This window comes from Falco biarmicus, chromosome 9 (assembly GCF_023638135.1).
Source record: "Falco biarmicus isolate bFalBia1 chromosome 9, bFalBia1.pri, whole genome shotgun sequence".
In the NCBI taxonomy this organism is placed as follows: domain Eukaryota; kingdom Metazoa; phylum Chordata; class Aves; order Falconiformes; family Falconidae; genus Falco; species Falco biarmicus.
Window position 1 is genome coordinate 17,700,010 of NC_079296.1, and position 17,024 is coordinate 17,717,033.

Below are 17,024 nucleotides of genomic sequence, written 5' to 3' on the forward strand. Positions count from 1 at the left end.
AAACACACATTACATATATTTTATATATACGGTTCTATTCTTTTTGATAGTCAAAACCACAGTAACAGATAGTCTTGTTCGTTGCAGTTCATACTCATTTCCCTATCCCCCTATCCACATTAGCGAAAAAGGCACCAGCCTCAACAGACAGATTCTCTATAGTGCAGACACAAACCCACTGTGTTGCTTAGTCAAGTTCCCAATTCTCATAATTCTTATCCACCTACTAAAAAAAAGCGAGACTACTTTTCCCCTGGAAGGGAAATGTAGGTGTGGTGGTAAAGACTAAAACTACAGTAGAAAATGCTGCAATCACTCTAAGTACTAGCTCAAAAAAAAGACACCATGCTTCCACCGTCTCCTGATAAAAATTTACGTGGCAAAGTGCTGAAGCTGACTCAGGTGTATTTACAAATGCTTTAAATACTTTTACCTTTTGCTGAAAAGTTGGAAGTTCTTCCTAGGCAAAGGCAACGTGTATTATATACTCTGAAAATATACAGCATGGTTTAGTAAATGTTTATTATTACTTACTCACTGGAAGGGAGGGAAAAAAAATGAAGCAAAGTACAAAAACCTTCCGAAGAGAATCAGATTTTCTACTTTTCCAATTTGCGTACCTGTGTTGGGAGGGTCTTTTGATAAAGCCAGTGGCCAACCAGCACCCACTATTTAATTGTGATGAGCAGCATGACGTCGTGCGGTAAGAACAGCTCAGAAGGCTGGGAAATGGCACTTGCTAAAAATCAATAGACACCGTTAGGGGCGGAAATCTTCACAGAACCTCAGATGTACGGACATCACAGATCTCTACGCAATGAACTTTCCCCAGATAAAGCTGCTCTTTAGAAGAAAGTTAAGTACCATTGTGCAAAGCACAGCCTGTGCAAAGTCATATGATGAACAGCTCTTCTAACCAGAAATAAATTGCTTTAAAAATGCAGCTTTTTATTGGAACTGACTTTTGGGTCTCCTCCTGACAGCTGACATCTTTCTCCAAAGCAACACAGCAGAATGTCTGTTATCTGTAAACTACTTCAGATCTCATAGTAACAGAAGGAAAACATTACATTCACTGTTTAAACAGCACAATCAGGAAGCGCTCTTCAAGAAATTGCCACGTCAGATATAACAACTGGGTGGCAACTGTTTTGTCATCGCCAGCATGGAGCCCTCCACTCCCAACACCATCTTTCAGAAAAACAGCAGCTGGCACATAAAGATCAGAAATGTCAATATTGATTAAAGTCACATTCCAATTTGAAAATTCTAAAGCCATATGAAATTTTCAGACTGCTGGGCTTTGGGAGGGGTGGGGGGGAATGCTGGCTTTCGAAACTGGTTTCTGATCTCCTGGAAAATCCAGATTGGTAATGCAGCAAAAGCCAACATCCCAGCAAGAATGAAAGTTCCTTACTGCTGGTGCTCTCAACCTGGCCACACACATCCCCCTTTCCCACAGACCACCTGAGTGCCAAAAGTCAGGAGGAACAGGGCTTACCTTGAATTAAGAGCCTGACACACTTCACTAGAGTTAGAAGCAGAAAAATATAGCATAGAATACGGCAGAAGTAATCTTATGACTGCCTGGCTCTTGGAAGGACCTGGGGGCTCTGATGAATGTATTTATTGCTATAATCTTGAGCCAAATGCCTAAGGGTGACTGCTATTTCAAATCCTCTAAAGCCTGCAAAAACAGATAATCCATTGTTTAAAGATTTTAACTAAAAAAGACCAAGGCTGCAAAGCCTCAGGCAGAAAAGAACAATGAAACACTAGACAGGAGAGCACTTTGCATTAGTTTGCTGCCCTCATATTACTATGCTCTGCACACCACACAAGAAATAGCAGCAATTGGACCTTTGTGCCCAGAAAGAGCTTTTACTGAAGAGGAAAGAGAAGGGGGATTCCTCCGCCCAGTCTCATAGCTACCTGCTCCCAGATGCACTACACACCAAAGGTTTTAAGCCTCAGCAGTGATTAGTTATGCCCAATACGAGCTGCATTAAAGTACTTGGCACTTGCTCTGGTAATGAGGCCCCTTTAATAAAATGCCTCAAGCTGAATACTTAAATATTGCAGCATTCAAAAAAATCAGTAGTCATTTATAACCTCTGCAGCTAGAACATTTAAAGCATGATGATGCTGCGCTACCAGCATAATGGCAATGCTGACCTTGTGCAGGAAGTTTGCCAAGGCAAAGGAAGGCACTGTGCAACCTGCTCCCCAGGAGAGACACCACATCTGAGCCACCGTGACAGGGGAAGAACTACTGCACTCACTGCCCTCACGTACTGCTTCCTAGGATCTGCCATTTCCAAAACAAATGAAAAATAACAAATATTTCTGTGAATTTTTGACATTGCATCTCCTCATCCCTGTTTCAGATGCCTTTGGGCGACAGAGATAGGATGAAGAGTCTTTCACACCAGTATCGTCAACGCAAAGCTAGATTCGGATCGGTACTAGTCAAAAGCCCTCTTTCTACTTTTTTCCCACATTCCCCTCTGATCTCGTATTCCCGCAGTCTCCGTGAAGCCAGCCTTACAGGCAGAAGAAAGGGATAAGAAGTCTCCTCACATTCACAGGATGGACTTCACTGCAGGAGCCAGTCTGTTCCCGTAACTGTACATGAAAGAAAACATTTCTTTCTGCTTCGCCTTCCTTTTCCTTCCAGAATCAAGCTAGATGGCAAGGCTTTCCTAAAAAAATATTACCTAAGCATAAATCATTGTAAGAAAGCCAAATTTAGGATCTGAATGTCAGACATGTCCTGATGTCTGTGCATACAAGGTCATTCCCATTCCATTTGGCTAAGAGCCTCCTCATCTTATTCTGGCCACCTCGGAAGCCCTGGCATGTGTGCTCACAAGCCTTGAACCGCTTCCCCAGCTCTCTCAGCAGCTGCACAGCTACACTGGTAAAAGGGCATGACTGCAAAAGAAGATGGAACTCCATCCAGCGCCAAGAAAAGTTACAGATATCCCAACAGAGTCAGTCGCAGAGGCTGTGCAACACCAGTACCAAAGGTGCTTCCATGGAGGACAAGAAAACCAGTAGAGCTGTCAACACTTGTTTTCAAGCTTGGTGCCACCAGTCCCATCCTGATGACTCAGAAGGTTTCTAAATCACCAGCCCATGAAGACCAACCCACCTCTGCATCCCTGCCTAAGGGATCTGCCTTCTCCAGATGAAGCCTAATGACAGAAGCAAAAACGAAATCTTGCATTAGTGGTTACATGCTACATCTCTGTACGAAGAGGTGTTCACCTGTGTCTTCATCTATTGTTAAAAGTTTGCTCATTTTTAAAACTACTCAATATAGACTTTAAGACCAAATGGTTTACAGACATATCCTTCAAGAACAGCCTTGCTTCCAGTGCAGACACTGTATCAGTTTCCACCGCTTCATCTTTCAGCATCGCGTCTCGCCAATCTTTACCCTTGCACAGGATGCGCTTCAGGAAGATATAACTGCAGGAAGGGGAAGGGGCCTGAGCACTCACAACAATTTCAGTTCACAAACATCTGTCCAGAACAGTATCATGGGTCAGACTGTCAGTGGCAGGGTGCTAGGAAAAGATGTTGAGGAAAACCCAGAAACATCTCTTTTTTTTTTTTAATGTTTTTATAGAAACATAATTAGTTTTCTGACATAACATGTCACACCTTTCTGCTAAATTGCACAGGAACATAAATATAATGCAGCACTGCTCATCAGAGAAGCTGCAAGCTGCCAGAGTAGGACGCAAAAAATAGAAGCGCAGAACCTCTGACCCCAGGTCTGGTACAGACCTTGATCAAAGCGACTGTTTTCTTCTTCTCCTGGATGCACCTCTTTTAGAAATGACTACCGCTTCAATTTCTTCAATCTTTCCCTTCACAGGAAATCACAGATATAAAAATTAATCTGGTGTCCAATTAAATGTGGAAAAGAACAGGCAGCAACAAAGGGCTGCAGTTACTGGCAGCTCAGCTCTTACCATGCTGCCCGTCTCTGATACCCGTGTGGAGTTTGCCACAACCACTGTTATAGTTAAGTGTAGCCTAGATAAATTTGGTATTCAAAATTTTTGCAGAACTGATGCAAATCACCGTAAGCCTCCTCTTCAGTTTACACCATATGAAATTGCACTTTTAAGGCGACCATCTGGCACCTGTTTAGGTGGTCACACCTCTCCTCTCCTCCAAAGAGAGCAGTCCTGGCACCCCATCCTATCCCCAAGGCACTCTGTGGTGTTCCAATACAAAAGCATTTGAGCCTGACTGGGTTTCTTACTGATCAACTGAGAAGTAACTTTTTCTCTCCTGGAGCAAAAAAAGGAGGTTTGTTTTCTTCTGGTTACTTTAATTTGCACATCAGTTTCCTGCTCCTGCTTGCTGAGTGGTTGTGCCAGTACCGAGAAGGGTCGGTACAGGACCAGACTGCTTTCCTCAGTGGTAGCATCAGCTTAAAAGCCAGCCAAGAGGAGCGTGGTCAAAGGGCATCTTCACCCTGTTTTCCTTTAGCAACAGGAAAAAGCTGGGACTGACGTATAAGTAAGATAATTATACAATAGCTCTGCAACATGCAAAAGAATTAACTGTAACAACCTCAGAGAAATGTTACACTCAACACCAACTGCAATTACGACAACCCCTGAACACTAGCTTGTTCTTAACCTGCCCACATACGCAAGGCAAGACCGAAAGGGACTTCCGAGCTCTGTCTGCTACCGCAGGCACCGTACCGTCACACGCGGTTAGTGAGGAATTTGCATTTAAAGGTAATGCTGGGAAAGGCAAACATCAATATTTTGAGGCAAAGCAAGGTATTCCTGAAGAAAGCTCTGTGCTTGTATGTTTATGTGGACTTGAGCCATGGAAACATGCCCTGTTGCACGCACAGTTACACGATACTAAACTGTGGATGCTAACACAGGATAACAGCACGTTTTCATGGCAGCTGTGACTCAGGGAAGCAGGCTTATCCACATCGTGCTTTGACGCGAGTGGCCAGATCTGAAACAGGAACATAAAGGAAGGATATGGATGAGAGCCTGCAGACAAAACTAAATCAGGAGACAGTGACAGATCTCTGCTTATGAGGGAGACGGTTATGACTCAGCCACCAGTAAAGCACACGCAGTTTGAGCTGAAGTATCGCTAACTGAATCCATAACATTTAATTAAAAAGGAGTAAACCCCAAAAAACTACAAGTAACAAATGAAAATACAGTATTAGTAACTGAAAGTGGGGGGGGGGGGGGTGGTGGAGAAAGGGGAGAAGCTTGATGTTTCAGAGGTGTTTTGGGCAACGGATCAAACATGGAGACTCCCAGTTTATGCTAGGCTTCAGTGCTGAAATGAATCTCCCTCTTCACAGCTGCCAGACTGGGCCAGGATCCCACTTTATCCCACTGAAAAGACAGATTTGACATTGTGATAGCTCACATCGTTCTCCTGAACGCGGCTCACAGCTGATGAAAGAGGGAGCTGTGGCAGTCCTCATGCACGGCCACTCTGTGTTGATCGATGCAACGTCTACACTAGTTCCTGCCCACTGTTTTTAATACCTGTGAACCCTCGGTAACTGGAAGGACAGGCAGCTCACCAGCAGTATGGTGCTGATGATTTCAGCTCTGTAGCTCCGCAACAGAGACAAACGATGCCACTTCAAAGGCATCTCTACACTTGAGACACACACAGAGGCGATGTCCAGAAGAGAAACACAAACAAGACGCAGGCGATGACAGATGGAAGAGGATGACCTTTGAAGGAGTCAGCCAAGACACCAACCTTTTTGAAAATTTCTGCCTTTAATTAGATTGCACAGAGTTCCCGGTCTTACTGTGCTCCTCGTTCACCTTGGGTTGTCAAATATTAAGAGATATTCGACTTGCTGTGAAATTACATTATTCATCTCAAGAAGGGATCTCGACACGATGTGCCACTGCATCGGGCCGCTCCAAGCCTGACCTCACCATTTGTGCAAAGTTACAACCTCCAGCAGCGTAAAACCCAGACTGGGCAGGTGAGAAGCCTGTCTCTTTACAGAAAAAAATGTTATAGGCCATTACCTGACATTTTGATATTCAGCTTGCTTCCAGAGCCAACTATCATCAGAGCAGTTAAGGTTGTGAACGGAACAAAGACCTACTGACGGCTGGTGTGGCTGGCCAGGACCAAGCAAGGTCCTGGTTACCAGTTACAGAGGAACCCTGGCTGTTGAACAACTTCACCACAGAAGCAAGGGCAAAGACAATCAACAGCTGCAGAGCACGCCATAATGTTCAGCATCTGCAAAAGCTTTCAGAATGAAGTGTGAGCGGCACAGTCACTGCATCAGCATTAGCTAAAGAAAAAAAAAAAAATCCAGAGAAAAAGTGCTCTAAAGATGGGAAAGGTAGTTAAGATCAGAAGAGACAGATTTATGTAAACCAGTTATCAGTGAAGGTGTTAGAAAGGCTACACTGAAAGAAATCCAGGATTAGGAGTAAATTAGCATCACTCTGGGAGGTGTTCAATTTACCTTCTGCTCAGATCTCTGTCCCGCTGACATTTCTACATCTGGATTAACACCTTCAGTTTTCATTATATTCAGTGGAAAAACAAAAAAGAGCTTTCTGAATGTGATTCACCTCACCAAACGTGGACATCTGCTTCAGGGTGAAGCGTGCCCCAACGTACCCTCAATATAAAGGGAACTTACAGTGCCTAGCTCAGATGTGGGCGCTTCAGCTGTAGATCTTCATGCGTAGTCAGATGAGTCCAACTCTCATCATCCAAGGTATGACAGAAGTGACCATTTTAAAACCCCTGACATGAAATTTCCCATGCTTTAAAGCAGTGGGTAGGGCTACAGAGCTAACACAAAGCTGTTCAGCAAAAGGCTCTTAAAAAAAATAATTATAAAACAGTCAGGTTCTTTTAATATTTCTGCAGTAAATCTCAAGTTTCCCTTCTGTTCTAAATTGATCTCTACTACTTGGAGTCTATCACAGCTAAGGCATGTCATCCCACTGTCTCCTTTGAGGAATTTATACTAAAGCGATTGAAAAGTGAAGAGTTAAGATCTGTTGAAGAGCCCTAAAAACCCACATGTAAGCTCTGATTTTACTTCAGAAGTATTGCCAAGCAAATTAGCATTAATTAGAGACAAGCTGAAAGACCAATAAAATATTAGGCTAATGGAATCGTCTAGAACTGTTAAGACTAAACACGATCAAAGAAAAACAAGTTGCTTTGTCACATAATCTAATGGTCCTGACACGGAAGCCTCCCAACATGACCCACTCAGAGGAACTCCATACTCTTGGAGAGTTTCTGATGCAGAAATGAAGGATGTAGGAAACTGGAGAAGCAAACAGAGGAGAATGAAAGCATGCAGCCCCAGCACCCTGCCCTAAGAGACTGACCAGATGGCAGGCCAGAACTACAAAAAGAGATTAAGAAAGGATAAAACTGTCATTTTGCCATCCCTCTTTCCTCCTTCTTTGTTGCATCAGCTATGCCACCCCAGCTCCCAAGGGCACTGCTGAATACAGAGGAAAATAATGTGTCAATAAATAAAAGCAGCCGCGATCCCTAGCCCTGGAGAGGGCTAGGACTTGTTGGCATGTCATCTAATGCGTGCAGTTTCATGTTGTACTCTCTCCCAGGCTGTGGAGGAGGTACCTGCAAGCCCTTGTCTCCTCGTTGAGTTACAGTCCTGGGACGGCAATTAGGAGAGTGGGAGAGGAGGGACAGACTCTTCTGCCTCTTGCTTTACAGGGGATGCCCAAGACAATCTCTTCTAGTGGCAGACACTTCCAAAGGGGGCTGAGGGGCAGAATTCAGAGTAAGGCACTGCAATGCAAGGAGAGAACAGATCGGACTAATGCAGTGCAGCTGCATTCAGACCCCACCAAAACCTTAGGTCACACTCCCTCATTCCCATCCCACACTCAAAACACGTGCCAAAGCACTGAGGGTGGTGTCTGTGGCCTGACACACACACGGCATGGAGACCAGTGCTAGGACCCATGCAAGCCCCTACACTGAGGGGGGGACAAAACGTGTCTCTGCTTTTCACCCTCCTTCGAATCTGGATGTACAAAAAACCCCAAAACAACAACCCGAACATTGGTATCAAATCCCTGTTAGTTTTAATGCTTAACTTCATAATCTGTATATAATGACACATACTAAATTCACTTCATGAAAAGAAGGCGTGCAGTAGCTCAGGCTCAGCTAAGGTGCTAACATTTCAGCCTGAGAGCAGCTGCAAACACTGCTGATACTCAATGCCTGCAACCCCAAGAGGCAGAACAGCGTCAGTTACGTACAGCTACACAGACTTGGAAGAGACAGGCATTTCTGAACATCTTCGTGCTGGCGTTAGTACATAAACAAGTGCTGTGTGAAGCTGTCCTTAATTATTTTGCACTATTTTACTCAAAAAAATTCAAAAGCAGGCTGAGTCTACACATAGAGATAAACCCTGACCAGCCCTCTTGTTGTTTGGAGAGTTTGGGCAGCTTTAAAAGCCAAGCAAACACCAATTCCCACTCCTGTGAAAACAGATCTTGTGACGTTGCCCAGTGTAAGCCACAAAAATTTTGTGAAGGTCCAAACTACATTTACAATCTTATCAACCCCCCTGCACTCACTGCTAGATCAGTTAACTTACTAAAAATATTACAGCAGGCAAGAACGTGATGGAGGATACCCTTCTGGTGCTGAAGATTAATTCATCATTCACATCTAGAGGTTTCTACTGCATTTTTAATAGGGCACATATGGATTGAGTCTAGTGATCTATATCACTTTGTTTCTGGATATGGGCCTATATCGAGAAGCAGTCCCCAAACAGCAATTGCGAGAGGCCTGAGACCTTCAAATATCACTATGCAGAAAGAACAGTTAGGGCTCTGATGTATGTGCTCCAGTAAATCTTTCAGTGGCGATTTAAGACATAACTGTGCTCCACAGCTCCGCTGGAGATTCCTGCCTCTGGAGCTGGACCAGCAAAGCAGAGAGGCTGGACCACGCAACCTATGGTCTCGACGCCGGCGGCTGAAGCAGAGGCACGTATTCCCTTCTGATTTTGCTGTAGTGGGAAAACGAGCAGTATTACGGGCATGGGGGCACAGGTCAACACACCCTGCCCCGCCCCCAACCTCCAGCCTTTAAGGTTTCCAGAGCTGATGCCAGAGCTCCGGGAGATGGGGCAGGAGCTACACCAGCGCACCGCGGCTGCAGACCGTGCTGGTACAGGCCAGAGGTGAAGTGCCTCGGCGCAGGCATAATGAAACACAGAGCTTCACCTCTCCGCATTACATTCAATTAACCAAAGCAACTGCATTCAGGGAAGTCACAGTGAATTTTATAGAGACAGCTAACATTGCTCTGGGCCTTCTACAAACATGCTCCCAGCATTAGCCTACCAACCCTGCACTGCTCAAAGCCTGTCATCGGCCAACAACAGCAGCTCAGATGTATTTGTATTCAATCACAAAGGCTGGAAAGACAGCTAGAAAGGGAGAAACTGAACTTAAGGGACCCTCGCATCAGCCACGGCTACAGAAAGGCTAGAGAAACAGAGAGTGCAAACTGGAGCATTCATCCCAGTTATTTCCAGAATCCGGGACACAGCCGGCACTCGTGCCCAGCGCAGCCGCTGCAGACTGCTCCTGTGCTGCTGCTGCGGCATGGCTGCTTTACACCCGCCAACTCCACTGCAACTGCCTGTTGAGCTGGAAATTCGATACACAGCAAAGGTTGCTGACAGCCAGAGGCTGCCCCCTTGTCTATAAAATATCCTGTAATAAATTACATTACAGACTAGGGAAAAGGATTTGGAAGAGGGGGAATTAAAACACAACCTTATGAGAGCTAAAATGAGACCAATTAAAAGAGATTTGCTACAAGTGCTGAGGGATTTTGACCTGAGCTGTAATCAGGGATGGATATGCATTCCTTTAAAAGAGGAAAATGAGCGAGAGATCATGTGTAAACAACTCTGCCAATTAAACCGAAATGGATTATCTTATCTATGCAGCTCTGCTCAGAGAATCACCGCATATTCCCGATATAGCAAAGAGATCAGAGATAGGCATTTAAATCTCTGAAGCAAGGCTCAGCGAGGAGATAGGCTGTGTGGTTCAGGACACATCGAGGTCTCTGCTGAATTCGGGTACCTCCTGCCCCCCCCTCCCCCCCCCCCCCCTTTTTTTTTTTAAAATCATAGAATTATAAATGCTAATACAAAGCTAGGCTCAGGCATTTTTAGCAGGTCACCTACATGAATTCTAATGCAGTTCAGAGCGAGGGTTAAGCATCATTACAGTAAAACGCACGCAGCAGATAGCACCATCACTGCACTACTGGGTACTGCTGAAAAACGCGCAGCTTACCAGTGCACACGCTCGTGTCCTGCTAAACACTCGCGGGTATTATTCCATACCTTACAACAGCTCAATCTTTCTGTATCACAATCCTATTTTGCTAACACATGCCTCAGAGCTCCTCTCTCCTCATGGTCAGCAACGCTGGAGGGCTGGACTGGCCCCTGCCCTCCACTCTGACACCAGGTCTGAGAACCTGTACCAAACAGCTCAGGTCATTTCTGCAACTGGAGTGAAAAATTTGACACGGACAGATGTACCACTGCTTCTGCTCTGTAGTGCATTTTCACTGCTTTTTGAAATATCCAGTACTTCCTAGTTCAAAATCATACATACGTACAAAAAAAAAGCGCACTTACAAGGGCTGAAAAAATCACTGAAACAGAGGAAGAAAAGACATGTTAGGAAACCTCATTCAAGAAGCAGCAACAAGGAAAATAGCATCACAGACTTAGGGAAGAGCATAAACTAAAAGGGAAGAAGAAATTAAAAGAGGAATTTGAGATGAGGAAGATTAAGAAGAAAGCAGCAAGCATACAAGAAAATAATGCTGAGACATACATCCTTGTTCACAGCTGCCGAGAGTGGAAAAGTTTTAGAACATTTTATGCTGGTTGCCAGATTCGAGCAGAGGTTTTTCCACTGGCTCAAGTCTGGTCTAGTGGAGTCGGGCTGCTCTTGGAACCAGCCTAGCTCTTAACACAGCACCATCGATTGCTTCTGTGTAGCACAAAACACAAACTAAAAAGCCTTCCTAGGTCCAACCTTCCAGGAGCAGGATCAGTAACCTCAGTGCCACGAGAACAGCCACACTGGGAAGCCCAGCGCAGAACCACCACCCAAAGGCGCTGCGGACCGTGTCCCTCGGGTCTCTGCACAGCAGCGCTCCTGGCTTGGCCCCAGAGCCACCGGCTGGTGCACGTGGAGAGCCAGAGCTCCCGTGGACAATGGGGCACGTGGAGGCACCAGCCCGGTACCGCTCGCAGGGCTGATGATGCTGAGCTCGTCATGATTTCTGGCTCTCAGAGTGCTTTTGTACACAAGGTATCCTGTCGTACAGGCACTACATAGATTCTCCTGTCATCCAAAGCTTCCCAGCCCAAATATCATGGGGAACTGAGCTGACTGCACGGAAACTGTAAAATTAATCAGAAGTTTCTAGTTTGCTTTTCTTCGCGATAAAGGACGAGGTTACACTTCCTAACAAGAAATGCAAGTGCAATTAACAGCTCCAAATGCTTCTTTGGCAAGATTGGTCCACACAGAGCCCCAGTGTGGCACAGCGTAACTTGTGGTTAAATGCAGTGGTTAAATTCAGATATGTGACATCTGCCCACTTCTAAATCGGGCAACACCGAGTTTATTCACTCTTGCATAAGCAAACAGGGGTGTCTCACGCTTTATTTATCACTTTACCACCGCAAGTATGCTCTACCGAGCAAAGGATGCGAGATACTACGGGCATGACTCCTCGCGTTCCAGCAGCTTTTCCTAGGGAGCATCGCTCCCGCCGCGCCTCCCCACCGCCAAAGCCGTGCCTGCTGCTGGCCCCAACCGGGCAGGCGGGCAGCCCCCGGCCCCGGCCGCCGCACCACGCCGCCCCGGGGGCGCCGAGCGCCGGAGCCAGGCCGGGAGCGAGCTGCGGCACGGCACCCTGCGCCCAGCGCCGCCCCACAGGGGCTCCGAGGGGCGGCAGCCACCAGGGGAAGGAGTCGCTGCCCCGGGCCGCGGGTGGCGGCTCCCCGGGCCCCCCGGGCCGGCGCGGCGGGCCCCGGTGCCCCCGGCCAGGCTGCACAGGTGGCTGCGGGGCGGGCGGCGCCTCGGGGCGCGGGGGCAGCCGCCTCCCCGCCGCCCGCCTCAGCCCAGCCCCCGCAGCGGCTGCCGCGGCCGCCCCGCCGCCCCCCGCCGGCGCACAACTTCCCCCGGCCCCCGCCGCCCTCCCCCTCCTCACCTGCCGCGGCGAGGCCCCGCGGCGCAGGGCACGGCTCCCGGCGGGCGGGCGTCCCCCCGTCCCCGCGGGCAGCTCTCAGGCCGGCCGCGGCCCGCCGGCTCCCGGCCGCTGGGCGTCCCTCCGGCCGCTGGGGGAGCCGCCGCCGCGCCGCTCGGCCGCCATCTTCCGCGCAGGGGAGGGGCGGCAGGCCCCGCCCGGCGGCGGCGGGACCGCGGGGGGGCGGCGAGGGGCCGGCGCTGGCGGTGGGGCTGAGGCGGCCCGGGGGGACCCCGCTGCGTGAGGGCGCTCGGCGCTGCCGCCCGGCGGGCGGGCGTGGGGCCCCGACGGACGGACACATACACAGAGACTCACGGTGCGGGTCCCGCCTTACAGAGCCGAAGGAGCTCAGGGTGCGGAGGCAGGACGGGATGGGGAGCCACGGCCCGGGGGAGCCGAGGGAGCCCCCGCAGCCCCGGCCGGCGGTGAGGGGCGGCGGGCGGGGACCGGCGCGACCGGCGGGGGCCGCAGGTTGCCCCTCGCCCGGGCAACGCGCCGCTTCCCTGGCACCGAAAACCTCAAAAAAAGCAATGCAAAATGTAGATTTGCCATATAGGAACCTATTCTCCCATTGCAAAGTTGGAAAAGCTGGAAAGTCGTTGCTTTTGGACACGTTTACCGGGTGCAATTGCACCCGAAGCGCGGAGGGCGCTGCACGCCTGGGAGGCCCCGTTTGCAGGTGCAGACCGAAGCGAAGCAGCGAGCGAGCACCGCTCCGTGCGCTCCCGCCGCCCCCCCGGCACGGCAGCCCCCCGCCCGCCGCTGGCACGCGGCAGCACGCACTGGAACACGACGGCGTTTCTGCAGAATGAACCTGCAGACATGCGCGGTGCTCCCGCTGTCCCCGCGGCCAGCAGCCACCCCGAAGCCAGGGTGGCAGCAGCAGGTGGTGGCCCGGCCACCACAGCCCCAACAGCTGCACGAAGCCGAGCCAGCGGGGGATCTGCAGCAGCCCAGCACCCGGCGGCATCTGCTTGTAAGCGTTCATGGTCTGGTACTACCTTCTGTGAAAGTGGATTTACCGTTTCAAACCAGAGTTTGATATTCCGGTATAAGAATATGTTTCTGGGAGTTCAGCTCTCTCCCCTGTCCAACCAGTCTCAGTTACACTGAGGGAGGGCAGTCATCGAATCGTATAGCTGTATGCTACCGTACGCTACACAGGTGCAACAGTATTGGCTTAACATTCCAATTAATCCTGCAGTGGAAGAAACCACTTCTTCCGTCCCTCCAAACTGCTCCTCCCTCCTCAAGCCACGGGAGCAGTTTACCTGCCTTCCCTCTCATGTCACCACCGCTCTCAGCCCCTCTGGCATCATTGCTTCTGTAGCTACCTCATATGTAACTTGCTCTGTGCACTCACAAGACACATTTAAATCACTTGTGCTTCTCCACACCAGCCTCCCCACACTCCCAGCCTGTGCTCAGCTTTACTACTCCCTTTCCATCTTCCAGGCTACCGTATCGCCCAGTGCCCATCCCACACAGTACATACAACGTCACCAGGGAGAGTATTTCTCTCAAGCAACTTCTCCTTCTCGAGGTTACATAAACAAAACAATCCTTCCCTGGATAGTCAGTAAAAAACTGAGTTATAATGAAGATTTCCATTTGCCCACTCCTGGTAGAAGTTTTCATGGGTCAGGAAGCCTGTTTCTTTCAAAAGGGAAGGTCGAAGTACAATGCCGTGTTAAAATAAAAAAAATCAAACGTGTTCCTGTTTATATGGAAGCTCAGTGGAGCATCTCTAGTAGGTATGGAAGATTTTTACTGATACTGTAAGATACTGTAACAGATTAGAAAGTGTTCAAACTTGCTGACTTGAAATATTTAAAATTATTTCAGCATTAATACTGTTTCGGGATGAACAAGGCTGCAATCTGTTTACAACTCTTAACATTTTAAGACAATATCTCAAAGATAGGGCCTTTTTTATACAAGAAAAATATGATAAATCCGAAGCAATGTATTTCAAATGACACATAAGCAGAACGTACTCTTCTCGTATAAGTACTTCTTTCAGCTTGTTTTGAACTTCTAAACACGTAGTAACGAACAAACAAATCATTGCTTTCTGGAACAGGAACAACCATACAGCAGTAGTAGCACTGCTACAACTGTATAGTTGTATGTGTGTGTATATATATATATAGCCTATAGGATGTTCCCGTGTAAACAAGGCCACTGAAGCACAGCCTTGATGCCATTTTTGCAGGCTGTCTTCTCTTGGTATGAACACTACACTTCTCCACAGAAACATGATGGAGAAATCAATCACGATGACACTGTATTTCATCCCAACAAGAACTGGCCAAACCCCAACTCTGCCAATATGCAGGCGTATGATGGATTAACAAAAAGGCTCTCTGTGAATAAATGTCATCCTGCCCATCCACTCATAAGTAATTACAGTAAAATGATATTTTTTACTATATGAATATATTAATATGTAAAATAGTAATATACTTTATGTATAAAAATATACAATATAAATTACTGTATAAGATAAAATGATACATTAGCCACCTTTCCCTCTTCCCCCCACCTATCTGGGCTTTAGAGGACCCTGCTGCAGTACAATGAACTTTCAGGCTGAGATGATACTGATTTAGTTATTTGCATCCTGTCACTGTGGCCAGGCTGTCTTAAAAACCATGAACATATGCATTTTTGTTTTCTAACACTTGTTAAGTATTGAAAAAAAATGCTTGCTTAAAATTCTTTAAAAAAAACCCACCACCAACACACCAACCGGTAAATTCTTATTCCTTACTGTCAGGCAGGCAAGGCATTCCTGCAGATGAGGAGTTCTCAGGCATTAAGGGGGAAAAATTCATAATGCCCCACTCAAGCCACTTTAAGTGCCCTCAAGGACGACCTTTCCCAACTCGAAAATGAATTTATACCAAACCCAAATAAACAAGCATTCCAGGTGCATTAGTCTGCAATCCCAAACCTTTCAAATTCTCAGGAAAAAAACCCCACCACCTGTGAGGTAGAGCAGCGGTACCCCCCAGCTGCTCTGCATCACTGCTCATTAGTCTCTTCCAGCAGATTCTCGGAGGTCAGTCTCGTTATCTGCAGGGACAGCTGGGGACACAGAAGCACCTAGCACACAAGTGCTTGCCCACGGTCTCCCCGCAGAGCCACAGCAAAACCAGCAACAGCTCACAGATCTCCTGACTGCTTGTCCACGTTATCAGTCACACAAGTAAAAGGTAACGGTTTTCATTAAAAAAATAAATGGAATTTTATTTCTGTTCTGCTTATACTTCTCCCCACATCTCATAGGTTCTGTAGCACAGGAGCATCCTGCTGGGCTTTGTGTTGCTAGCCCGGTGAGCGAGAGCAGACCCATTCCAGTTTAAAGGTAAATCTGATTTGGGCACAAATAAAAGCCACCATCAATCATAGGTCTCCCCCAGAGTAAGCAACCTACGTGTACAAGCATGCATGTGCACGCATTGGGAGAGAGGGGAGAGCTTAGCAAACCGTGCTCAGCTGCTTCTCTTCAGAAGATGGCAAAACGCCACCCAACGGGATGAGCAAACCATAACCAGATACAGCATTCTGGAAAATAAGTGTCTGGGAATACTGCTGCGGCTTGATAGCTCAGCGCTGCATCTATCACATTGCAGAGAAGCACCATTCCCAACCCTTGCTGCCAGCTAAACCACAGGAAAAACAGGAACCCTTTCTGGAGCAGTTCTATCCCATTTTTCAGTGCTCCTGGCCAAGACGGACTCACAAAGCACTTGCAAGTGGTAAAGACACATACAGTACAGCTTAAATGGAACACCACCACCTTCTCTAAATGTACTTAAATCACACACATACACAGGAACTGTCTGAAATGCCTCATATACATGCTACATAAATATTCCTGACGTAAGCATTAGCCCAACTATTGTGCTTTCAGTAAGTGTTTAAATTACTTTTGTCCTGGGTAAAAGAGCTACTAAGAACGTGGGAAATCATCACTGACTTTATGAGTACCTTCCTAGTGCCTATCAGATCATACTGCACCATTTCTTTCAAGACCATTAAGATATGATTAACTGCTTCAGGAGAGACCTTACCTGGTGAATGATGCTGCCTCAGATGTCAGAATGATAGCAGAACCTCTCTTTGCTACCGCAGTAATAGCAGGAGCTATCTTCTCTGGCTAGGAACAGATTGTCTTCAGCCCCTGTGAAGTAGGCTGTAAAACTCTTACCTTCTCCCTTTAAACACTAAGGACAATTTTCCTCCTGTTTCATCAGGCAGCAAAAGCAATCATCTCTTTAAGCAGCAGCAACTGACACCTATTTACTAGGTAATTGCTGCAGTTAAAGGGGATTAAGCACGCTGAACTCTCTTTCCGAGGTAAAGCAAAGCCTCATCTCATCTGCAGCCCTTCCCAGATGCACCTGAGAAGGGCTGGGGGTACGGGATGCTGGCCAGGCCTGCCAAGGTGGGCGCACAGATGCCAACCAGAGCCCCTCAGCCTTAGCTGCAGCCACCATCAGAATGAGATGTGCAACCCCAGGGCAACCCCAGCAGCAGCCATGCCGGACCTGATATGCACGCAGCTGCCGCAAGGCCAGCAGGTAGATGCAGAAAAGCACCCGAGCACGTGGGTCCCACTGCCAGAGCCATGCTCCCTGGCCCCTGGCAAGGGGTTTCACAGG

At 47.8% G+C, this 17,024-nt stretch overlaps 1 protein-coding gene across 3 annotated transcripts in view; it reads right to left on the reverse strand.

Moving 5' to 3' along the window:
• Nucleotides 1–12,488, reverse strand: part of NDST2 (N-deacetylase and N-sulfotransferase 2) — a 136,919-nt gene extending 124,431 nt beyond the window's left edge. For 2 of the 3 annotated variants that reach the window (XM_056352933.1, XM_056352928.1), the window contains exon 1: nucleotides 12,319–12,488. The gene's annotated coding sequence lies outside the window, so the exon portion shown is untranslated. Of the gene's footprint in view, nucleotides 1–7,656; nucleotides 7,828–12,318 lie in introns of all 3 variants that reach the window. The other variant, XM_056352929.1, reaches the window with a different exon arrangement.
• Between the last annotated feature and the right edge of the window lie 4,536 nt (nucleotides 12,489–17,024).